Source organism: Taudactylus pleione, unplaced genomic scaffold (assembly GCF_031769625.1).
Source record: "Taudactylus pleione unplaced genomic scaffold, aTauple2 ptg000095l, whole genome shotgun sequence".
Taxonomy (NCBI): Eukaryota; Metazoa; Chordata; class Amphibia; order Anura; family Myobatrachidae; genus Taudactylus; species Taudactylus pleione.
The window spans coordinates 24,827,680-24,854,005 of NW_028284497.1; the positions used below are offsets into that span (position 1 = coordinate 24,827,680).

Sequence of the window (26,326 nt, forward strand, 5' to 3'; positions counted from 1 at the left end):
CGGATCGGACTCGGATCGGGGGGGCTCGGATTTCTTAAATCCGAACCCGCTCACCCCTAATATAGACAGGTTGTAATGTCACCATTTAAAAATCATAAGGTCAACAACCAAAATGTAGACACAGTTTAAGTGTAGACAGTCACGTTGATAGTCTGTAAATAAAATATAAATAATGGCAAGACACGGACACTAAATGTATTACAGTATATTATCTAAAAAATCACTCCCCTACACAGCGGCACTCTCAGCTAATCAACGTTGCCAATTCATTTATAGGGAGTGACCACAAGTGATCCGGTCACATTCGTGATAGGACCCTTCAATGGTAGTTTGATGGGTTTTTTGTTTTGAAAAGACTTGTGGATGCTAAATGGAATGAAAAAGACCTGATCCAAGGTTTTTGTGCTTATTAAAATGGAGAATGAGCACTCTGTGCGGAAGTGTTTTTAAACCTAAAAATACAACAGTAGGTGTCTGTGTCTTGTTTTTATTTTAATATTTTTTTACAGGTGGACCACATGCGCTGATAGCCCCTTAATGTCCAGGCATGCTGGGATTCTGGTTCTTCAAGTGCCAACTTCCCAGGATAGGGGAGCTGGGACTTGTAGGCCATCTGTAAAGAACAATATTATTATTTATATAATTACCATTACCCTCACACCCACCACCCAGGAGTGTAGAGAAGAGCCCTGGTGGTATAGTAGGGTGGTCCCAGGCTGTGTGTCCCCCTACTACAGTGTTATCCTCCCGGCTGGTTCAGCCTGGTGCTGATTATTGAAGAATATGGTGAATCCCCGCCATTTTATCCCACTATTTTCCAGGCTAAATGGTCCAGGGCTGGTTATTGATCTGGAGGGGGATTCTTCACACATTTTTATTCTGAAGTACTGTATTTGCCTATTCCTACACAGCAGCATCTCAACTGCAGGATCTCAGAGGCATCTAAGAACTCGTCTTTTAGCTGCATCTGAGATTCAGGTCGTCAGGTGCAGCTGTGTCATTTTATTATGACTGTCAACATTTTCACTGTGCCTACATTTTGACTGTCTACATTTTGACCCTGTCGATATTTTGAATATAGACATTTATTTATTCAATGTCGACAGTTTGACTGTATCTACAGTTAAGCTGTCGCCCTTATGACCCTGTTGACCTTATTCCCATGTTGACCTTGTGTTTGTCGACATTTTGACCATGTCAACATTTTGGTGTCAATATTTAGATTTTTACAGTTTTAACTGTCTAAATTTTTACTATACCCCAATAACTCATATAGATGACTCTGCTTCAGCTCCTTTCTTAGCACAGTTACAGACACACAACACTAATCAGGAACCTGTTACATAAAAGAAAATACTGGCACTATAAATCTTAGGATTCTCAAAATCCAAACATATTTTAACCAGTGACTGAAGATGAAAAATCTTTTCGTCTTCATCCCTCCACCAAACAACACTTTCCTCTGCCAATCTCTGATTTCTCATGTAACCATTCGTTCTTGTCTGGAGTACACAATGGGTCAGTGCTGGAACCCTGACTACTGCTTTCTCTTTGTGGAAGCACAATCAGCAAGTTTGTTACCAGTACCATCTCTATTCTGATGTCATCCAACTCATTTACCCTCCCATTGAAAATATTCAGCTGTTTTCACTGTCAGGCTGATTTTTCATACTAGCAGTTGCACTAAGGCTGCTATTCTTCTTCCACTACTCTCACTGCCTGCATATTCCATCTACAATAATGCAGTATACTACATTTCTTCTCTTGTCTCTATTTGCAACCTATTAACATGTTCTACAGTCTATCAACATCCAATGTCTATCATCCTCCTTTATCACCACTGTTTCAGCCTGTTATACTACTTTTACTCTTCAAAGTATGATGATTCCTTTAGTAGTCTTATGAATGAAAACATATTTGCTACAGGATGTTTTTGTGCTAGAATACATACAGTGTTAGAAATTGTCCCCAAGTCGTTGTGAAGCATGATATTAGTAATAGCATGCAGTCCTCCAAAGCACTTCCTAAGGTAGTACAAATATGCTATTGCCAAAGTATCTATACTTTTATCATTAACTTTTTAATAATGTCACTAATAATCAATCAACAGGCTGTACACTAAACAAAATAATTTTAAAAGGATTGTTCACACTCAGTTATATGCTGCCCTCTACAGTTGTCACCTGTCAAAGGCAGGAATAACCATTTCCATAGAGGATGGATGTACAAGCCCTTTACAATATACTATTTCTTTAAACATTGTGGTGGCTAATACTTATCTAATGAACGTTGTTACTGACACTGTACAAATAAAGATATACACCCAGTGGAAATTCTGACGTGAATGACCTTTCATTAATGTTTTTTTATTATCATTCAATTCACTTTTGCAATTAACCAAGGAATCATATATTAACAAGACAAGCTCTGAAAGCAAGAGACTAATCTCACTGCTGTTCATGAAAATAATGCATCATGAATAAATAAGGCTGTATAAGGGATTTTATACAGAAAGCACATCTTGCCGGATTTCAATTGCATCAAGCTCTGATAGAAAAGCTTTCAACTTTTTATAAAGCGTGTTACATACCTATAATACACATCCAACATAAAAATGTTTAGATAAATAATATTTAAATTTGTTAATAAACACGTCCTTTTAATGACTGTTTTAATAAGAAGTTAGATAATATCCCAGATTCTAAATATCCTCTATTTTGGATTTTAGCTAATTACTGTTTGGTAAATTGTAAATACTAAATATCCATTTCTTCTTGGCTTGTAATGAATAGTAAAACTGTGGTTCTGTCTGATCCAGTTGTCAATGAGAATACCTGATTACAAATGCTTGTTACTGTGTCATTATAATGCTAATCACTAGTAATGATGCCTCCATGAAGTGCAAACAAATGAATTTGATTTAATTGACTTTCCATTAGCAATCTTGAAAGGAAGCATGGCAATTCTAATAATAAGTTATGTCCCTGGTACTCCAGCTGAATGCTGGAGTATTTAATTAATGTTGCTGGAACACACTTTTAATTTTACACTTGTTATTAGTCTGTAGATGTAGACAAAAATATAAGTGAAGAATTTTAAGTAGTGCAGAGATTATTTTGTGATTTCCCATTGCTACATTTACTATGCATACTTACTGCAGAACCAGAGTTTTACACATTTATGAGCAATCAATGTCATATTACAGTAGACATATTGCTAAAAACCAAATGCCAAATTCTGGATGAAAACCAATTAAACAAAGTAAATTTGTATTGTTCAGTACCAAAACTCAAGGTAGTCATGGTGTTCACTTTGAGAACCTCCTTTTGCTTACAATACTGGTATTAGCTTCCCCAAGGTCTTATACACATACTGTAGCTATATGCGCTGACCAAACAAATTAATTTGCTTTAATTGACTTTCCATTAGCAATCTTAAAAGGAAACATGGCAGTTTTAAAAATAAGTTGTGTCCCTGGTGCTTTACTTTGGCTGTATTTTGGAGTATTTAATTAACATTGCAGAACACTTTTTTAATTTTACACTTGTTATTAGTTGGTAGATATAGAACAAGAATACAAAATACTTTACATTTTAAAGAGCTGAGATTTTCTATATTATACCACTTTTTCACTAAATTCCCAGATCTGACCCAGTATTTAGAACAAAGTTCCAAACCGGGTCAGACCCGTGACATACCCCCTTCAGAACGCGGCGCCGACCCGGGTTATTCCCAGGTCAGCGCCATTCACACTGCACATGGGTGCAGTGGAACTGGTCTGGTGGCGTTTGGAGATGACATCATCTCCAAGTGCCAGAAAATCCGGACCTCTCCATGCTATAACGGGGACCCAGTTTGGACGACCAGGGTTACCCGTTTACATTGCAGGGTTACACGGGTCGTTCCCATGATATACCCTGCAAGCTACCCGGGTTGCATTGCCAGGTCCCTTGACCCAGGAACCTGGGTTACTTCGGCAATAACACGAATTTTACCTGCTAGTTTGAAAGCTGTATAACTGTGCATACTTACTGCAGAGCCACAGGTTTATACATTGATAAGCAATCAATATCATATAAAATATTTACTTAAAAAAACAAATGGCAAATTTTGTTTGAAAAAAATCAATAACCAAATGCCATTTTGTAATAGTCAGCCACTGCAACAATAGCATGTACAGTACTAATTGTCTCAGACAATAGGCTTAAGGGGAAAGATGAAACAATAAATAGGATGGTCATGCTTCTGAAAGCTTACATTTTAAAGGGAAGGGGAAGCAGTGGGGTCAAGGAAGTGGAAAAGAAGATCAGATCGGGTAGAGGTCCAGTAGGCTAGTGTGTCTAAATGAATTTTTTGGAAGCTTTTGAAGCAATGAATGTGGTAATCAGTTTGGAGGAGAGATGGTAGTCATCGGCTGACTGGAAAGAATGGAAGGGGGTGTGGAGGGAAATGAGGTTTCAGATGTAGGAGGGAGAGGAGAGTGTTAGAGCATTGTAGGTGAGAATTTAAACTATATTTTGTAAGGGATAGGGTGTTAGTTGAGATGTTTGCAAAAAAGGGGATGCAGTGACAGCAGCATTAATTAAAGATCAGTCTAGCAGCAAAGTTAAGGAGAGATTGTAGAGGTGAGCGGCAGTTAAAGGGAATACCACAAATGTTGCAGTAATCGAGATGAGAGATAATGAGAAGTGACTGAATGTGGTGAGTGAATGAGAGAGAGCAGAATCAAGGGTGACGTCCAGGCAATGGATTTGATGTACTCAGGATATAGTGTTCTTTTAAATGCTGAGGAAGAGATGGGGAGGGGTGGATACACAAAAAGGATGTAACACACTGAGCTATATCTTGGACTTACAATATTAAGCTTGAGAAAACTTTGAGAGGGAGGTTAGTTAGATTTTGGTGTCATCCGCATAAAGATGGTACCAAATCCAAAAAGAGCTGGCAGGTTCGCCAGGTGTGGACGTGTAGAGTGAAAAGTGTACAGGGTCTAAACTGAGCATTGAGAGACATCTAGAAGGAAAAGGAGAGGGGTGGGGGAAGTGGAGGCTGTGACAGAGAAGGATAGTTTAGTAAAATCCAGTAGGAGAAAAACCAATGGAGGACCTTGGGCCTGATTCTCTATGGATCACAATATAGCATACGCACGCAGTTCAGTGGGATTGTAAACTAATCTATTGCGATTGCAATGCCACTGCAGCACTACATAAAGACGCCCTACTTTACCTTACATCGGACCCATACGCACAGTTAAGGCAGGTCAGACCTCACTCAGGAATTGCTTACTTCAGCGCATGCTATGAGGCCTCAGGCTACCTATGGTATCGCTGTGGCTAATTTATGCATGCTCCTGCAACACCATTGAAATGCACTGGCACACCTTTGTTTGCCCGACCACCCCCTGTTACCACCCACAAATGGCACTTCCTGTCAATCACTTTACGATGAGTCTGAGTCACCACTGCGATTGCAATTCCGATCGTAGCGGCTGGTTCGCTCACATACACTGCGATGCTTACGCATGCACAGTGCAAAACAATCAGTCGATTGCATGCATATTAGCAACTGCGATCAAAGCTGAATCAGGCCCTTTGTCAGTAAGACTGAGGGTGGGATGCACTATGCTGAAAATGTGGTCAAACCTCCAATCACCATATGCATCAAGGTCCAGAAAGTGAAACATTCTGGAGCTTGTTCCCAACGGGCAACGCCATCTATAGATGGTGTTGCCTAATAGAGGTCCATGGGCTTCTTTTCAGAGACTTCCCAGTGTAGCCCAGGACTCGAGCATACACTGCCAGTTGGCCCTGCATATGCAGAAGGACTCCCGGGTCATAAATCCAAAGGCCCCACACCACAAATTACATCTCTTGCCGGAAATGCTGTACTTTGCTTAAATGTACATGCATACGTGTTACTAGACGCTGCTATGCATGTGATCAATGGCGGGATGTATTGGATCAAAAATGCAATGCTTAACGCATCCCGACCAGAGCGAGTGAAGAGATTGGAGAAGTTAATGGTTAACTTTGACAAAGGATGTTGAGAGAACAAAAAGGATTTTGACAGAGACATGATCCTTGGATTAAGCAGAGGAGCTCATTTGTGACTAGAGTCAGAGTGTTTGCTCTAATGTGCAGGGGGCAAAAGCTGGATTGACTGAGGTCAAAAAGGGAGTTAGCTGAAATAAAGGTGGGTGTAGACAAGCCTATCAAGAATTTAGAGACAAAGGAACAGAGATACATTGGATTGTAGTTAAATAGAGAGATGAGGTCAAGAGAGGGTTTCTTGAGGATGGGGCATGTTTGAATTTGGAAGGTAAAATTCCAAAGGAGAAGGAAAGGTTGGAATGGTGAGCAAGTTATAGGCAGATGTTGGGGGAGAGAGTGTAGACAAATTGGGAGGGAATGAGATCACGAGGCGGCAAAGCAGAGGATAGAGAATGAATTCACTCCCCAGTGGTGGGTTGGAAAGAACTCAAAGAGGGGGAGTTGGATGGAGAAGAAGGAAGGAGGGGGGATACTTGCTGAAAAAAATAATGGCTCTGCTACATGCTAAGAAGACATCTGACACATAATTATCTTACAATATAACTATTTAAACAAATTTTAGGTCGCATTTTATAGTGCAAGTACATCAAATGTGCACTGTAATACACATTATTATACTTGTGCATTTTAATGGTCCAGTGCATATCCAGGTACACGCCGATTCTCTACTATGGGGAGTCTATTCTGCAACTTGCCTAATTCAATTAAGAAGCATAAATGCTACAGGAGTGCACTGTGCAAAAGTCACATTGAAATCCAACGTTTTACCAAATTAGGACTACACCAAGGGGTATATTACAATAATGGAGATGATTTTTAAAAGTGGAGATTCTAGCTTTTATCTTCTATAAGGTGCTAGATAAATGTTAAATAGAATCTGATTGGTTGCTATGGGCAACATCTCCACTTCTAAAACCCACACATGAATAAATCTACCCCCAATTCCTTTATTCAATAAAATAAACTTTTCTGTTTTTCAACTAAAATACTGTTCCCTTTAGCTTTGTGTATTGTTTAAATAGTCATGACAGTGAAGTGACATTTAGCGTGCATTTACTACATGTGCAATTGTTTTGTGTTGAACTGTTTTAATGTTCAGAGTGTAAATGGAAGCTCTATTCTCTGCTGAAGTGCACCACAAAATGATACCGTGTGATACGGCTTTTCTGTAATTTACTAGAGTGCCATTACTCCACCCCAGTGCTTACATCTGGCTGCACAGTTCTCTGCCCCTGTAAATACCATATCTTTCTAAATAAACCTACGCTTTTCATTATGCAACTCCATAATAATAAGCAATTTGCCTTTTGTCCACAAAATAGTCTGAAATCATAATGATGTTGCAAGCATGCTACAAAAATGTTCATTCAGCCATTATCATTAGTATCCTGCGTTTGTGGAAAATTAGACCATTGTGGGTGCATCTCACAAAACTGCTGAATGTCATCGGGATTTGAAACCACTGAAAAAGTTAATAAAATATCAATGATATGCAGGAGTAACAGTGACGGACTGAGGCATAAAGGGCCCACAGGGAATGCAATGGTAGGGGCCCATTAAAGGGGTGTGTCCAGCCTTGGGTAGGTATGGCCATCAACTGGAGGGGTGTGGTCATACCACATTAATATAATATCAATAATCTGTGACCCTTTTATTTAGAGATGTGTGGTTCGGTTCTCCAGACATTTTGGAATCCACACGATTTTGTGAATCCAGACAGATCCGAGTCGCGGTTCTAATCTCATGAAGAGATCCAGATAATCTGAGTAATGTTTATAAACTTCCAGTGGTTCAAAATTAGATTGCAAAAACTATAGCTTTTAGCTGTTTTTGAAACTTTTATCATTGTTTTTTAAATTCCAGATCCAAAACCAAAACTTACACTAAAACATGGGGGTCAGTGCACATCTCTACTTTTATCATAATATCAATAATCTGTGCCCCTTTTCTTAGATTATTATTTGTTATTTATTTCTTAACAGTTTCTTAAATAGCGCAGCAAATTCCGTTGCGCTTTACTATTTGAATCAACATTTACATTTTACTGGGTTGTAAAAGACAGACATACATACATAAAAGAAACCCGTAAAAGACATACATAAAGGTAAGAGGGCCCTGCTAGCAAGCTTCCAATCTATAGGTGTTGATACAAATATTAGCAATTATCCATGCCCCATTTTATTGAAATATAAAAAATTGGTGACTCCTTTTTAAAAATTTCAATTTCGGTGACCCTTTTATCTCCGTAGTAGTAATTGGTGCCCCTTTTATTAGATTAGCAATAATATACATAGTTTACACACAAACACATACATACAGAGTGTACATAAAGATAGTAAAAACACTTACACATAGTTTACATATAGATGGGATACATATACATACCTCCCAACATTTGTATCTTCATATTCGGGAATAGGGGGCATAGGCTGTTAGTAAAGGGATGTGGCCTGACTGCACACCCCATTTACATCACTTAGGAGCGCTGAGAAGACGATCAAACTTGACTATCTAGATGAAGTAAAAGTCGTAACAAGGTTTCCGTAGCTGAACCTGCGAAAGGCTGCCCCCAGGCTTTCCTCCTGCACTGTGAATAGATGCCGTATATATGAACTGCAGTTCAACTTTAAAAACACATATGTTCATCGCACATTGGATATTCTCTAGACTGTGTTCAGTGCAAAAATGTACCTAAAAGTAGATACAATCATTAAAGCTCAGACACAATGTATCACTAGTGGCTCTCAATCAAATGTTGAAAGCAAATGTAGATCATTAATCCCTGTATCTAAATGGTGGTAGTCAGACAGGGCCGGATTAAGGGGGGGGTGATAGGGGCGGTGGTCCCGGGGCCACCACACAAAGATGGGCCCCCACACAGGGGATGCCTAGAAACCCTCCCTGAGACACTAAATCGGGGGCGGAGCCAATATAGAAAACCCCGCCCCATATACCTGCAAATCGCGGCATTAAATAGAGGGGGCAGGGCCTAATGAATCGAGGTCCCTGGCCCCTGTTGCAACCAGGACTGGTCCTGCAGCATCAAGTGAAGGTATGTAATGTTTGTGCACTGCTTCAGTGTGTGTGTGTGTGTGTGTGTGTGTGTGTGTGTGTGTGTGTGTTTGTGTGAGAATGTATGTGATTCTGTGTGTATATATGTGTCATGGTGTATATATGTTATGTGTATACTGTGTGTTAGTGTGTATGTGTATATATGTTTTAGTGTGTATGTGTTAATGTGCATATATGTGCTTTTGTGTGTATACTGTTTATGTGTGATATATATATATATATATATATATATATATATAGATGTATATATATATATATATATATATATTCAGGGACACCCCACCCCCACCCCCCCTCAAAAAAAAATGCTACATTTGCCCATCTCCGTCTTCATGTGGCCTAATGAATTGAGGTCCCTGGCCCCTGTTGCAACCAGGACTGGTCCTGCAGCATCAAGTGAAGGTATGTAATGTTTGTGTACTGCTTCAGTGTGTGTGTGTGTGTGTGTGTGGGAATGTATGTGATTCTGTGTGTATATATGTGTCATGGTGTGTATATGTTATGTGTATACTGTGTGTTAGTGTGTATGTGTATATATGTTTTAGTGTGTATGTGTTAATGTGCATATATGTGCTTTTGTGTGTATACTGTTTATGTGTCAGTGTATGATATATTCATATATATATATATATAGAGAGAGAGAGAGAGAGAGAGAGAGAGAGAGATCTATATAGATGTTTAGATAGATATATATATTTATATATATATATATAGATGTATATATATATATATATATATATATATATATATATATTCAGGGACACCTCACCCCCACCCCCCCGAAAAAAAATTTGGCCGGGTGGTAGGCTCTGTGTGGGGCTTTCTGGGAGGGGGTAGGCTCTGTGTTTCTTGGAGGGGGCCCCCACAACTTAGTTGCCCTGGGGCCCCCACAGGCCTTAATCTGGCCCTGTAGTCACAATATGTATAGAAAGGACTAGAAATGATAGCAGTCTAATGTGTATAGTCACCATACAGAGCCCAATAGCCAGAAGCGGTTCCTCAATTTGTATGCTGTAGGCATTCACAACGCCGGTAAAGGTGTGGTGAAGCGGAGGGTCTCCTAACCAAATCCACACTCCTTCATCTCCCTTGTCCAGGTGATAACAAAAAGTCCAGGGACTCCCTAGGTCACGCCGCTCCAGCGGCTCCCAGCTGGTAAGTGGGAGTGTGTGTATATAGTTGGTCATGCTGCTCCAGCAGCTCCCGATCAGGGCACAGGAGGGATAAGGTGAAATCCCGCTGTTGTTAGGGCTCACCGCGGTAGAGAGTGCTTGCGGGTGGGGGAGGTGAACCGGTGGATGCGGGCTCCGTGTGTGCTGCCAGAAACACCTCCAACTAGCATGAGCTCGTGTACTAGTAGGTGTTATCGGAGGATGCCGCTGACAGCCAAATATAAATGATCCAACTCTGGGCGCATATTTTGGGATTTGAAAGCAGTACACTCTGTTTCTTGACGCGTTTCTCCACTCTTACAGGGTTTTTTTCAAAAGGCAATGAGATGACACTCCTCAAAGGGGCCAGCCTATTTAACCTGCATCTAGATAATATCCAATGTGCAATGAACATATTTGTTTTTAAAGTTGAACTGCAGTTCATTCATTTATATGTTTAATAAATGTATATGTTAAATTATTCACAGCCTTGGGATTTGTGTATTGACACTAGCACAGACACCTTTTTTCTGTTTATATATGTTTTTGTGAGAGTATTCTGCAGGAATCCCTCTGGTGTCAGCAGTAAGTGACTACACTAGATAGAACTTGAATGAACAGTGCACCATTTTTTTCTTCATGTATATACAGTATATGTGTATATACACAGTATGCATATATATACAGCAGTGGAAGGAAATACTCCAGATGCTGTAAAACTAAACATCCCAGCATGCCCTGCCACAATTTTAGAATGCCCTAACAGCAAAGCTGTGGCAAGGCATGGTGGGATGTGTAGTTCCACAGCAGCTGGAGGGCCAAAAGCTGCCTACCACTGATATACAGTGTACATATACATATGTATGAAGTGTAAATTGACATACCTATACAAAGTATGTATATGTATACATATACATAGTATACATATATATGCAGTGTACATATACATACCTATGCATAGAATACATAGACATAGTATGCATACATATACAATGTATGTATATATATATATATTATGCATATGTATACAGTGTACACAAATGTCACAAACTGCTGTCACAACTTGTTACCATCACACCGTATCCTCTGACCGCAGGCTCTGAATACCTCCCCAGTCACCAGACAATGTGGACACCAAACTGGGACGGCGCATGTGGTTGCTGGGAGAAAAAGACGCCGGTGATAGTTTACACCTCGTGTCATAGTATCATTCTAATTTTCACACTATTACCCCTGCACCCACCAGCCAGGGGTGCAGGGAAGATCACTGGGCTTCAGTGTAAGCCAGGGGTGCTCGAAAGAGGGGGGACCCCTTTATTGGGGGGTCCCCATTTCCCCTGAGATCCTCATCTTGTGCTGACTAGGTTGGGTAGACCCGGTGAAAGGATCCCCTGGCTGTGGCATTACACCCCGGCTAGATATGAGACTGGTGATGGCTTTAAAAATACGTTCCCGTGTTTGGAAAAATGGCAACTTACCCCCGTGATTGCAATCTCATACCAACACGATTCTTAGTAAATTTACCCCAAAGGTCCAATTTGATTACCCAAGATTATCACTATGTATATATATATATATATGTATATATATATATATTTATATATATATGTATATATATATATATATATGTATTGTGATAGGATCACTGGTAAAGTGGTCTGTGACAGGGACATTTATCCCAGATTCCTGTCTTATGTGTTTTAAATCCCCAGGAGAAAGTCTGCAGTGTAGCAGGCTTGAGTCTCGGCTTTTTGAAAAGCCGGTTTGGGACCTGGGGGTTGTGGGTGAGAGGAGAGGGAGAACTCCACCCATGGCCACTCCAGGTTTTGGTTCTCGCAGCCTGGTAACAGGCTTGTTAGGGTTTCCACCTGAGAGTGGCCAATATAAGCCTAGTGTGTTGAGGGCTGATTGTCTCACCTGGGAGAGCAGACAGGGAGTTTGCTCAGAAACACTTGAAAACCTAACTGTGAGTGTTGTGCTGTACCTTTGTTACTGGTGAGGGCATTAGGCCCTGCTAGGTTCTGGTAGTGAGGGAACCACCTGTGAAGTTAGTGCCCCGACAGGGCTAGGATTTATGTTTATGTTTTCTTTATGTTATTTCTGACATTGTACAATAAAGACTGGCGCTGACCAGCTTGTACTCGCATCCTGACTGGTGTGCTGCTTCCCTGCTGCTGTGTGTGTGTGTAAGGAAGGAGTCCCCTACCCAGGAGAGGGACCTCCTAATCTGTCACAATATGGTGGAGAATGCGGGCACCCACACACACTGAAGTTGCAGCGAGAGGAAAACTTTTCGTTTAAAAATTAAAGGGACAGACACCCAATTTGTAAGTGTGGAAATAACGCTGTGTCCTTGGAGTCCCATAGAGGAGGCGTCAGCCAATGCTCAGAGAGGCAAGGTTCAGCTTCCAACCTACACCCCAGGACAAAATGGAGGACATTATTAAGGCCTTGCTCCAAACTACAGCATCTCAGCAGGAGACGAACAAACTTCAGCAGGAGATGAACCAACTTCAGCAGGAATCTACCAGGGCTCAGCAGGAATCCACCAGGGTGGAACTGTTGGCCTTGGAGACAGCCCAGAGGCAACAACAGGTCGCCATCAAGGAAACCCGCCAGGCCATAAAAGAGGTTGTACAGCACCTGGTCGCCCAGCCCAGAGATGTTAATACTGGTCCTCCCACCACCACTCACTCCGTACGAGCCAGTCACTTCCTCCAAAAGATGACTTCGGGTGATGATGTGGAGGCCTATCTCGCCGCATTTGAAAGAACGGCTGAAAGGGAGAGTTGGCCCAAGGAGCAGTGGGCAAGTCTGGTGGCACCTTTTTTGTCTGGGGATCCACAAAAAGCATATTTCGACTTATGCCTGGCTGATGCCAAGGACTATAAAAAACTAAAACAGGAGATCCTAACTCGCTTGGGAGTCACCACCTTTGTTCGTGCCCAACTGGTCCACCGCTGGGAGTTCCATATGGACAAGCCTCCACATTCACAGATGCATGACCTCGTCCATCTGTCCTCAAAATGGCTACAGCCCAAGACGCTGACGGGACCACAGATCGTGGAAAGGGTCATGATGGACCGGTACCTGCAATCATTACCTGTGACTCTGCACAAGTGGGTGAGCCATGCAGACCCTAAGTCCGCAGACCAGTTGGTCGAGCTGGTGGAGAGGTACGTGGCGGCTGAGGAGCTGATGAGTATGCCCCACCAAGCCCCGATGGCGCACCGGCGAACTCCCACAGACACTGGTAAGACTGTTCCAGGGGAGAAGGGTGCTGGGCGGTGGAATGTACCTAAGACTGAGGGTGTAGAACCTGGAGACAGGCCTGCCAGGCCAGGAAGGTTCTTGCCCTGTAAACGACTAGACATTAATATGATTCAGTGTTCCCGGTGTGGTGACTTCGGCCATATTTCCGCTAATTGTTCACTTACAACTGAACCTATGCAATGTGATACTGCTCATGTCTACAACAGGGCGTCTTTCTTTGCACAGACAGCCTGTACGGCTGACCGGCAGGCTGAGACGGATAAGCACATGTGTGTACTCACTGTAGGTAGCAACTGAGTAGAGGCACTGTTAGACTCTGGTAGCTTGGTGACACTTATAAAAGCTGAGCTGGTGAACCCCTTCAGGCATACAGGGAAAACTGTTGGTGTGACCTGCATACATGGGGATACTCGATATTATGTTACTGCCGAGGTGAACATCGAGACACCATGTGGTTCTGCTATAGTTTCTGTGGGTTTGGTGCATGGTCTGATGTGCGATGCAATATTGGGGAGAGACTTTGCTCACTTCTGGAAGTTGTGGGAAAGCCATTTTGTTCCAGAAGTGAACAACCCCGATCCATTTGAGAAGGTAGTCGATGTAGTGGAGGAGGGAGTTTCTTCTGAGTCAGAGTTATTCCCTTTTTCTACTATGATTGGCGAACTAGAGAATGCGGAGCGTGACGGTGGCCCACCAACTGATGTGCCTCCCATTGAGGTGGGAAGTGTTGTTGGGCCAGTTGATCGTCTGCCTGATTTAGAGGTCAGAAGAGAGATCTTTGCCGTGGAGCAGTTGAATGACCCTACTTTGGTAATAGCCAGGGACAATGTAAAAGTAGTTGATGGTAAACCCATAGGCCCTGATAGTCCTTTGTCCTATCCCCACATGGCAATGTGTCAGGATTTGTTATATCAGGTGACTAAGAAGGGGGAAGATGTTGTGGAACAGGCTCAACAGGTACAGCAGAGGGTATACAACCAAAATGCTCGGTTACGCAGCTTTGCTCCTGGGGACAGAGTGTTAGTGTTAGTTCCCACTGTGGAAAATAAACTTTTGGCTAAATGGCAAGGCCCCTTTGAAATCTTAGAAAGAGTGGGACAGGTCAATTACAAAGTTTACCAGCCAGGGAAAAGAAAGCCGGAACAGATATACCATATAAATCTGTTAAAACACTGGAAAGATAGACCGGTACTGTCGGCCGTCCGAGCCCCTCCAGTAAAACCAGGGCCCTTAGTTCCTGAAGTGACAGTGGCAAAAACCCTGTCGGCAATTCAACAACAAGAGGTCAAGGAGATTCTGATCAGAAATAGGGTGCTGTTCTCTGACGTACCTGGGAAAACCTCGGTCGTTAAACATGACATCATCACTGACCCAAGGGTTAAAGTTAATCTAAAACCTTATAGGTTGCCAGTAGTACAAAGAGAATCGGTGTCGAAAGAAAATAAAAATATGCTAGAGTTAGGGGTTATTGAAGAATCACATAGTGAATGGTCAAGTCCCATTGGGTTGATTCCAAAGCCCGACGGAAGTGTGAGTTTCTGCAATGACTTCCGAAAGTTGAACAGTGTTTCAAAATTCATTGCCTACCCGATGCCACAGTGGAGAAGGAGGCGATGGCCATAAAGTGGGCGTTAGAGGCTCTCAGGTACTACTTGGTTGGTAGAAAGTTCAAATTGACCACTGACCATGCCCCTTTGAAGTGGATGTCCGAAAATAAGGACAGTAGTGCGAGAATTACGAGATGGTTCTTGGCGTTACAAACTTTTACATTTTCAGTGGAACACAGGTGAGGGGGCCTGTTGGCCAATGCAGACGCATTGTCACGCGTTCATTGTTTGGGGGCTTCAGTTGTTCCGCCCCATAGGTCAAAACAAAGGGGGGGGATATGTGATAGGATCACTGGTAAAGTGGTCTGTGACAGGGACATTTATCCCAGATTCCTGTCTTATGTGTTTTAAATCCCCAGGAGAAAGTCTGCAGTGTAGCAGGCTTGAGTCTCGGCTTTTTGAAAAGCCGGTTTGGGACCTGGGGGTTGTGGGTGAGAGGAGAGGGAGGGCTCCACCCATGGCCACTCCAGGTTTTGGTTCTCGCTGCCTGGTAACAGGCTTGTTAGGGTTTCCACCTGAGAGTGGCCAATATAAGCCTAGTGTGTTGAGGGCTGATTGTCTCACCTGGGAGAGCAGACAGGGAGTTTGCTCAGAGACACTTGAAAACCTAACTGTGAGTGTTGTGCTGTACCTTTGTTGCTGGTGAGGGCATTAGGCCCTGCCAGGTTCTGGTAGTGAGGGAACCACCTGTGAAGTTAGTGCCCCGACAGGGCTAGGATTTATGTTTATGTTTTCTTTATGTTATTTCTGACATTGTACAATAAAGACTGTCGCCGACCAGCTTGTACTCGCATCCAGACTGGTGTGCTGCTTCCCTGCTGCTGTGTGTGTGTGTAAGGAAGGAGTCCCCTACCCAGGAGACGGACCTCCTAATCTGACTGTGTCACAATATACTGTCAGGTGCATAAATATTGGGACATTGACAGAATTTTCATATTTTGGCCTATATTCACCACCACAATGGCTTTGAAATGAAACAAACAAGATGTGCTTTAACTGCAAACTTTCAGATTTAATTTGAGGGTAATTACATCCAAATCAGGTGAACGGTGTAGGAATTACAACGGTTTCTATATGTGCCTCGCACTTTTTAAGGGTCCAAAAGTAATGGGACTATCAACTCAAAAGCTATTTCATGGACAGGTGTGGGCTATTCCCTCGTTATTCTATTATCAATTAAGCAGGTAAAAGGTCTGGAATCTGGAGTTGTGACATTTGCATTTGGAATCAGTTGCTGTCGACTCTCAATATGAGATCCAAAGAGCTGTCACTATCAGTGAAGCAAGCCATCATTAGGCTGAAAAATCAAAACAAACCCATCAGAGAGATAGCAAAAACATTTGGTGAGCCCAAATCAACTGTTTGGAACATTCTTAAAAAGAGAGAACGCACCGGAGAGCTCAGCAACACCAAAAGACCCGGAAGGCCACGGAAAACAAATGTGGTGGATGACAGAAGAAATATTTCCCTGGTGAAGAAAAACCCCTTCACAACAGTTGGCCAAATCAAGAACACTCTCCAGGAGGTAGGTGTATATGTGTCAAATTCAACAATCAAGAGAAGACTTCACAATAGTGAATATAGAGGCTTCACCACAAGATGTAAACCATTGGTGAGCCACAAAAACAGGAAGACCAGATTAGAGTTTGCCAAACAACATCTAAAAAAGCCATTACAGTTCTGGAACAACATCCTCTGGACAGATGAGACAAAGATCAACTTGTACCAGAGTGATGGGAAGAGAAGAGTATGGAGAAGGAAAGGAACTGCTCATGATCCAAAACATACCACCTCATCAGTGAAGCATGGTGGTGGTAGTGTCATGGCGTGGGCATGTATGGCTGCCAATGGAACTGGTTCCCTTGTATTTATTGATGATTTGACCGCTGACAAAAGCAGCAGAATGAATTCTGAAGTGTTTTGGGCAATATTATATGCTCATATTCAGCCAAATGCTTCAGAACTCATTGGACGGCTCTTCACAGTGCAGATGGACAATGACCTGAAGCATACTGCAAAAGCAACCAAAGAGTTTTTTAAGGCTAAAAAGTAGAATGTTATGCAATGGCCAAGTCAATCCCCTGACCTGAATCCGATTGAGCATGCATTTCACTTGATGAAGACAAAACTGAAGGGAAAATGCCCCAAGAACAAGCAGGAACTGAAAACATTTGCAGTAGAGGCCTGGCAGAGCATCACCAGGGATGAAACCCAGCGTCTGGTGATGTCTATGCGTTCCAGACTTCAGGCTGTAATTGCCTGCAAAGGATTTGCAAGAATGTATTAAAAAGTGAAAGATAGATTTCGGATTGTTTAGTTTGTCCCATTACTTTTGGCCCCTTAAAAAGTGGGAGGCACATATAGAAACCGTTGTAATTCCTACACCGTTCACCTGATTTGGATGTAATTACCCTCAAATTAAATCTGAAAGTCTGCAGTTAAAGCTCATCTTGTTTGTTTCATTTCAAAGCCATTGTGGTGGTGAATATAGGCCAAAATATGAAAATTCTGTCATTGTCCCAATATTTATGCACCTGACTGTATATATATATATACACACACACACACACGTTAACAAAACAAACGTAGGCGCGAAAAAGTGTATGCAACAAAAAATCTAATGGTGAAATACTCATATACAATTGTATTTCAAAGTGTACATTTATTTTTTTATAAAGGACACCTCCTCATGTAAGGGTGCCACCTAGTGCATTAATGTGTGCTTAAACTAGTAGTGCAAAATTAGCTTGAAGTGAACCTGTACTATAAATGAAGATTTAGGGCTTTTATGATATCTTGAAAAACTAGTATTCCCAGCAAATAGAGAGTCTGTCTTTTAATTATGACTCTATAATACATAAAACAACATGGAAATAACAAGAACACATAGTGTAGTTGTGTTCACACAGATGTACCATTAAAAACATATGATAATGCTCATATAATTTGTATGAATAATAAAGCTTATCTTAAGATGCCAACCAGTATCTTATACCCAATGCATTTTGTCACTATTGAGCTGTATCACATCACTTGGATTTACTCAGGTGTAATTACCATCCAATGGTTCTCAACCATCGATGGTACAGAGCTCCCTGATGTTTTTCTTTTTTCTACTTGGCACCAAGACATGGAGTCTAGCTCCCCCCCCCCAATGTGACTCATGAAGCCCCACCCCCACCTCTAATTGGCCTGCTGCTCAGTGAGCAAAAGATCAGGGATGACCATCAGTGGGTGGTTCCCCTGTTTTTGGTTTCATACCATCAAAATTAACCACCAATGGTACCATTGATGCTTAACCCACCAATGGCTATCCCTACACTGGAGTTTGTGGAAAGGATTGGGCAGGTCTGGGAAAGAAAATCATAGCTCATTATAACACCAGTTGGCAGACAATGTAAACAAACCAGTGAGCAGAGCGAAGGGGCAGGCAGGTGACAGCCCAGTGCAAGGGAGAGCAATCGCCACCTCTGTTGCTAATAAGCCATACCCCTGCATTCACCCCACGTCAGTGCCACTGCTAGGTATATAGGTGGGGATCCGTCCCCAAGTCTGGGAGGTAAAGCCTCCAGACAGTGATTTGGTGGCCCCTCCCCCCTAAGGTAGGCATCAGGCCTCTCAGGCAGAGGGTTCCACCGATGATCTCCCCAGTCCCCTGCCAGGCCAGTCCAACCCTGTCCCCTACCCATGTGTGCCACTGCATTTACCTATTATATAATTTTTTACTTTTTGAAAACTTAAATTACATTTTTCTTTCCCCTTTTTACTTTTAGATTACAAGTACACCACAATAGCTCACCAGTGACGTGTCACTGCTTTCTCTGAACTGCAGTTTTCAAATATGTTGCTACTTTGCTTACTTGAGCCTGGTAGTGGGAGTTTTTATTTCAAGAGGGTGAAGCAACACCAGGCTGGTGAGCTACATTGGTGTATAATTATAATTTTGTGTGTAAAAAATTATTTAAACAGCACTGTATTAAACAAATGCTTTACTTCAAGAATAAAGCATTTTTAATGCTTCTGTTCTGGCAACACCACATGAGGATGATATTAACATAACCAGGAGGATTTCCTTAATGCTTGATAAATAGGTTCCCCAAGCATGGTTATCATGAGAGCTAGCCCATTAATAACACTGCACAACAATGAAAATGTTTCCGATGTGAAAATAGTTACTTCTAATTGATTTCAGCATGCAAAGAATGAATATCACATTTAAAACTCTCAGGGCCTGATTCAGAGCCGGACGCTCTGAACGAGCGCTGGCTCTGAATCAGGGCGTCTTTTTTTTTTCCAAAGCGGCCTTTTGGACGCTCGCATAGCTGTGGGTTACCATGATGATGGTCGCGATGGTCAAGACCATCACGACCATCAGGCTTGCGACAAGACCCTGCGGTAGTGTCTCGGTAACCACAAGCCCTGGAGTGATTTTGGCTCTATCAGAGCCAAAATCACTCCCACTGACATCACTAGTGATGTCAGTGGGGCCAGACCCATATGGTAGGCGTTCCCATGGGAACGCCTCCGTCTGGCAGCCACGCCCCCAGCATGCCCACCAAAGGGGGCGTGCTGTAACTCACCATCGACAGCACACCCCCTTTGGTACGAGACCCATAACGACGGCTACCCCGTCGTTATTCAGGGCTCGCGCATGCGCACGACGGAGCTCCCTCCATCGTGCGCACGCGCACTAGGGCACCATCGACCCGCTTGCGAGCACTCAGCACTCGCGAGCGGGTCTGAATCAGGCCCTCAGTTAGCTCTGAGTTCCGAGATATAGCCCATTTATGACGATGTAGGGGTATTCCTAGTGAAGTGGGCAGAATGGAGAGAATCTTATCAGCAATCTGCGTTCTGCGCAGAAAGGGTGGGGCCTAATGACCCAATTAAATGAATCAGTTATTTGTCCCCTCCCCTATTCAAATATATGCGATTCATGGGATTACCCACACAAGATAACTGTGGTGCACTGAGTGACAAGTATAGTGAGCGATTCCACCAAGACATTTCAGCAATGGACCAAAGATATCAGGGTAGGGGAATCACTACTGTTGGACAGTGACAAGAGATGCCCCAGAAGAGGAGTACAAGCGACAAGCAAAGAGAAAGCACCCCCATGAATAGGCCACTATATTAGTACTTTTGTATGCTGTATGTTTGTTTCATATGCTGTATGTTTGTTTCGTTTAGTGTTCTTATTTGTGATTGATTGAATTAAAACAACTGTTATTTATTTTCTATTAAGAAAATATCAGATTATTTTAAAATAGCTTTTCACTATGACTATATTACTAATGTACATACAGTATAGTGCAAGTAGTGTAGCTCAAAAAATAGAGCTAGTAAAAACATTCTGAAATCTGAACATTCTGAAGTAATGTATGACTATTTTAGAAAGGAAACAAATTAAAAGTATTAATGGAAATTATGGAATTTTTTGAGGCCATTTAGTTTGAGCTTTGTAACCAATTACCATAACCCATTACAGATCTTTGTGTCTAGGTAATAATAATGCTAATAATAATAATGCTAATAATAATGCTAATAATAATAATAAGAATAACCCATGTATAATGCGATATGCAACATTATAAGATGAACAAGATAATTAGCACAGAAAACTTTTAGTTAATAAAATATATCAGAAAGAGACTAAAATTGTTTTTCATCAACTTTTTACCTTGATATGTTTTTACTCTGCAACTTTAACAAAATACATTGCTTTATCACTCCTCTTCCAATTTCCCTTCCTTTTTTAGCAACCAAATAAATGTAATTTAGTGGAGTTATTTATTGCTTGTGTCCTTTAATATAACACAAAATGACTTTTAGATGCAAGTTACTAATGTATCTAAAGGCAACATACATAAACAACTTTGCCTTGTTAAAATACACAGAAAGAAGCCAAAATTAAACACTAAAACATTTCTTATGTAAAGGGCAAAGCTATGTTTAATGTTTGCACCAACCAGCCAATTATGGGGTCAATCCAATTCCACGCAATGTACTGTGGGTGTGAGTCATCGCGACAACAGGCGCACTTGATGGCAGCCTGAATTAGCATAAAAGTGCTTACAGACCCTTAGGGCTCTGAGCAAAATTATGCAAATTTGGTCTCGGAGTGGGCCGGGGATGGGTGCGAGGTGCCATGCCGTTGCTGCCATTTTCATGCCATCGCAATGGCAACTCGCACCCTTCGCATCCTATCTCTCCAAAAGGGCCAATAGAAACAAGGATATCAAATTTATTCAAGTCTCTATCGGGGGGGGAATTCAATTGTTAGCGATGGCCGTGGGCATAATCTTTGTGGCACCTTGTGGCCACCAACGTCACGTATTTTCCTTTGCACCCCATAGATGTACCCTGAAAAATGTGCTATGTTGCTGTATCATGATTCTTGGAAATGTGCATATTACAGCACATTATAGACAATTAAAATACCCCCCTATGAGTCAACTGAGAAAACAGTGGTACACCGTTATATAATAAAAGGCAGCAATAATGATCCGACCCTGTTGCCAGTTTATTAATAATAAATTTGCATTCTTATAATATTGGCATAAGCTTTTACCTTGATAACTGAAGAACAGAAGGTAAGAGATCAGAATAGAAAGCGTGAATATAAAAGTATGGCATAGAATTGTTTACCACGGTAGATTAGTCAGCTTTGCTCTTATTCTTCAGTTTGCCCTAACAGCTGTCATTCCAACCATGACTAAATATGCTGTACTGAGCAGCTATACATAAGGGATTATTAGTTAAGTAAAGTATAGCAAACATTTGTGTGTAAGAGCAGATGTTAGGTGAACTAAAAAACATTAAAATTGAAATGATTTAGGCAATGAACCCTTTGTTAGGAATTATTCAGTAAAATTTAAATGTTGATAAAAGATAATAAAGCAACACGCAGTAAATCTACATTGTCACATGTCACTTACAATAATCAGATGACCGAAAAACAAAGCAAAGAAATATGATAATCTATCTGGCTGGCATAACATCCCTGAACATAAAGCAAAGTGTGGGTAATCCATTTTTAAATAAGTAGCTCTAAGAACAAACAGTGTACACACAGTGCTCACTTACAATGCACAATACAGCCCACGGGTTCAGAGTAAGGGTTCTTCTCCATACACTGTACACTGCAGATAGCCAGCTCTCTTGTTTACAGCAGCAGATGCAATATCTGAAGCATAGCTCACAGTCAGCCAGGTCAAACCTCACAGCGTGACTTGCTTTTAGATGTACTAATATTCTATATTTGTAAGCTGATAACATGAGCTCTGGAAGCCCAAGTGCCAGGGCCTTCTGTATGATAAAATATCAGGAGCACATAAATCAACATGAGTTAAAGGGATGCAGGATTTCTGGGACAGCATCTATCGCTCATTGGTGAGGAAAAGCTGATAAATTAAAAGTTATTCAAATAAATAACCTTGCACCTGTGCAAAGTCAGATTCTGTAGATGAACAATTTATTATTTCAACAGTGTGTTATAGCGACCAATGGCTTTATAAAAGACTATATTAAAATATATAAAATATTTTAAAATGTAAGTGTAAAAATTTTTATATTGAGGTTTATGGGAGGCAGTGATGGTTGTGTGTACTGGCAATATTAGAAGAGGCGCTGTGTTAGATACTGTAGCTCTGTGATGTCAATTCCTTTCCTCACACAATGCTTTCTAATATACAGTAAATGTAAAGAAAAAACAGTGAAATTCATGAGGGTCCTTCTCTACTCCCCCCAAATGAAAATAATAACACTAATTAACAGGTAATAACTTCTGGCCACTAGACGGTGGGGACCCTCATATCTCCCTCAAGCTAATGAACCAGGGAAATTATAAATTACCCACATATCTCCCTAAAACTGGGAAATATCTTATACCCTGGAGGTGGGAGGAGAAAGTTTCTCCTAATATTGATGGTCATATCTGGGGATGAGAAACACTGATAGTTTCCAAACCCTCACTAGCTCTAGGGTTATATATATAATGTCTAATAATAGTAATAATTCTTATTATTTCTATTATTGATTTAAGACATGTAAAACAGACACAAACACACATTACTATTTAAAAGATTTTAAAAAAAGCTTTAGTGGGCCACATAGTTCAACTCTTTTTTTTTTATATACAGTATATAAAATTGGAGCATATTGATCCTAAACCTCCATCAGCAACAGTAACTCTTAGCATATCTTATTTTAATTGAAGCTATTGATCCCCCATTAATCTGAAAAAAATAAATAAAACCCAACATTTTTCAAACCACTTCCTATTAGAAATAGGGGTACAGTTTTCCTGAACAATGAACATACCCGAGGGGTTCCTAGGTCAATCGAGTAGAAGTTTGTATCTCTTTTGAGGTTTCGAGTAGACTAGAGTCCTGTCTTTGTTTGGGACTCAGATTTAAAAACTGAATCTTTTTTTTGGATTGCATGTAAACAGGTCCAAATTGATTTATCCTGTTTTTTATCAATTTTAATGAAATCCAAAACCGAATACGAGCCAAAACACTTGAGGGTGGTTTTGCCAAACCAAAACCATGACATTTGGCACAAAAGATTCTGTATTGCCAGACAATAATACAGATATGACATATTAAATACATCCAACCTATCATAACAGATAAGAATTATATACAATTAACCATAACACATACATGACTATGATTATGCATGATAACAATGCTAGTCATGCACAAGGAAAGCACAAAATTAGCATTAGATATGATAGGGACATGCAAGGTAGGTGGAAAGAGGATGGGCAAGAGGTATAGAGCTCGATCCAATTAGATGCAAAGGGGGCAAATTGCCTTTGCAATGGCAATGACACACCGTCAATGGCCGACCTATTGCAGTAGTAGAAACCAGGATTTTACAATGGAATTCTAAACATAACAAATATGCAGTAAAAGTATTAAATTATAAACATAAAAGATATACACAGTTGAACAATTCAAAGCATGCATTATAATTAATAAATAACAAAACAAACTATATACTGTAAGACATATAATTAAAAAAAATATCATATATAGTATTTAGTAGAACTATACATAAGATGTATAGACTATAAGTTGTGGGAAAGGTTGCATCATTCTCTGTGGGGAGGTCTGTGGGTGGACAGCTGGAAGTCAGGTGGGGGCATTACACACTGGCAAAATTTTATTTTAGGACAAAGAGGTGTCTATTAACTGAGATTATCTCAACCACCCAAGTACCATTAACAGTCATGTTTTGTGGATTTCTGTGTGTAGAAACAGGTGAGATAATTACAGGAGCTTTTGTCTAGTGGCCTGGCTCCTTGTAGGAGATGTCTGTTAGTGTTGCGGAAACCAGAAAACCCTTTCCATCTCCATCCTCTTTCTAAATCATGGTAGAATGTGCTCTTTTCCCTTCCTCAGGAATTTGGATTAGTTGTTATGGTCACACTTTAAAGAACTTTGCTATTAGTCCAGGTCCTAAACAGTCCTTAAGTTTTAATTTGTAATTTACTATAGATACTAGAGGCCTGGTAATGCCAGAAAGGTTACTACAGAATGAATAGACACTGTGCATGGTGGACACCACACTGCATTGGTCTACACTAAGTTTATTTCAAGGTGATGGATGTAGGGGGAGATGTATCAAGCCATGAAAACAGTGGATAAGTAGACCAGCCGAGATGTTGCCCATAGCAACCAATCAGCTTCTATCTATAATTTTATAGAATGTACTTAATAAATGCTACCTCAAAGCTAATTGGTTGCTATGGGCAACTTCTCCACTTTTTTCACTGCTTGATACATCTTCATAATATTGTCTCTGGTCTTTTTGGGCTGGATTCACTATATAGAGGTTGCCACGTGGGCTTTCCACAACCAACAAATCAAAAGGTACAGTATAACTTGGCAGAATCAAACACCCATGGAGGCATCTCATATTTGTGCAGTTTGCTACAATAGAAGTAATACTAGACCACAGACAATACAAATAAGATTAAACAATTGGGTTTTAGAGCCAGAATAGCTTTTATTTTTGTTGGGTTCATGCACATAGGAGAAGACCTACGCAACCAGCATCTCTACCCTTTGCTAACACAGTAGTTTGATTAAATAAATGAATTATTCAATCAAGATTTGTGTGTGTGTGTGTGTGTGTGAGGGGGGGGGGGATAGTAGTACACATCCATAGATGCCTTTTGATATCAGAGATTTGATTACTGACCCTCATACAGCAGTAAGAAATGTAAATGCTTTTGTGGTTTTGATATACAGTACAATAAAGGAATACTGTTTTTGTTGTTTTGGGAATGTGGTGGGGTGCTGCTGCTGCAGCATTGAAACTAAACAAGCACCATGCTTTTATGATAATCAGTCCATTAGTATAAAGATTTTTTTTTCCCTATGGAGAAGGAGGTACTGCTGTTACAGTCAAGCAGACAGCTTTTTGTATAATCAATCCAGTACACACTAACTGCTCACATTCTGTCACCCTGTCGCTGTCTCGCTGCAATATACAGTATACTGTATGGTGAAAGTGTAAAAAAAATACACTTTTTTTTCAGTATTTTTCTATCAGCATCTCATGCATTATCTCTGGTTATACTGTGTATCCGAAGAAATAGTCTCACTTTTTCAAATAAAGCTTTGAAGGTATCTGTAATATGTTTTAAAGAAACCTAACACCACAGGAATTTAGTAAGTACTTAGCAGGGTAAATGCTGTTGTTTCCTGGTGCTTAGGTCAGCTGTTTCTTCCTGACTGTCTCTATGGGCTGCTGGATGCTCCTGCTTTGTGTCCACTCCCTAGGGGCGCATCATATATTTGTGGTCACTGACAATGGGCTGCAAGTTTGAATCCTGTGCCTATAATCAGGGCCGGCATGTTGAACCAGTGCTGCCGCACAAGTGCACCTCCACATACAGAAGTGGGCTCAATAGGGTGGCAACTGGGAGCAGCACATGAGAGGCATTCTTGTTTGGGGGCCATTGCTGTGGTCTGAATTATGTGACGGGAGCTTCCATAGGGTGGCTGCCCTTACTCAACAGGGGCCAGCAGGTGGCAGCATTCACATGTGACAGACAGCCTAGCAGCGAACCAAATTATATACAAAAGATCACCAGCGCATCTAAAAACAGGCAGCAAATCTTATACCAGAGTGGTCTCAAACACTCCTATAGTAGAAC

At 41.1% G+C, this 26,326-nt stretch overlaps 1 protein-coding gene across 2 annotated transcripts in view; it reads right to left on the reverse strand.

Moving 5' to 3' along the window:
• Positions 1-22,347, reverse strand: part of LRRC2 (leucine rich repeat containing 2) — a 440,208-nt gene extending 417,861 nt beyond the window's left edge. For both annotated transcript variants that reach the window (XM_088470067.1, XM_088470066.1), the window contains exon 1: positions 22,240-22,347. The gene's annotated coding sequence lies outside the window, so the exon portion shown is untranslated. The remainder of the gene's footprint in view (positions 1-22,239) is intronic.
• Positions 22,348-26,326: the final 3,979 nt, after the last annotated feature.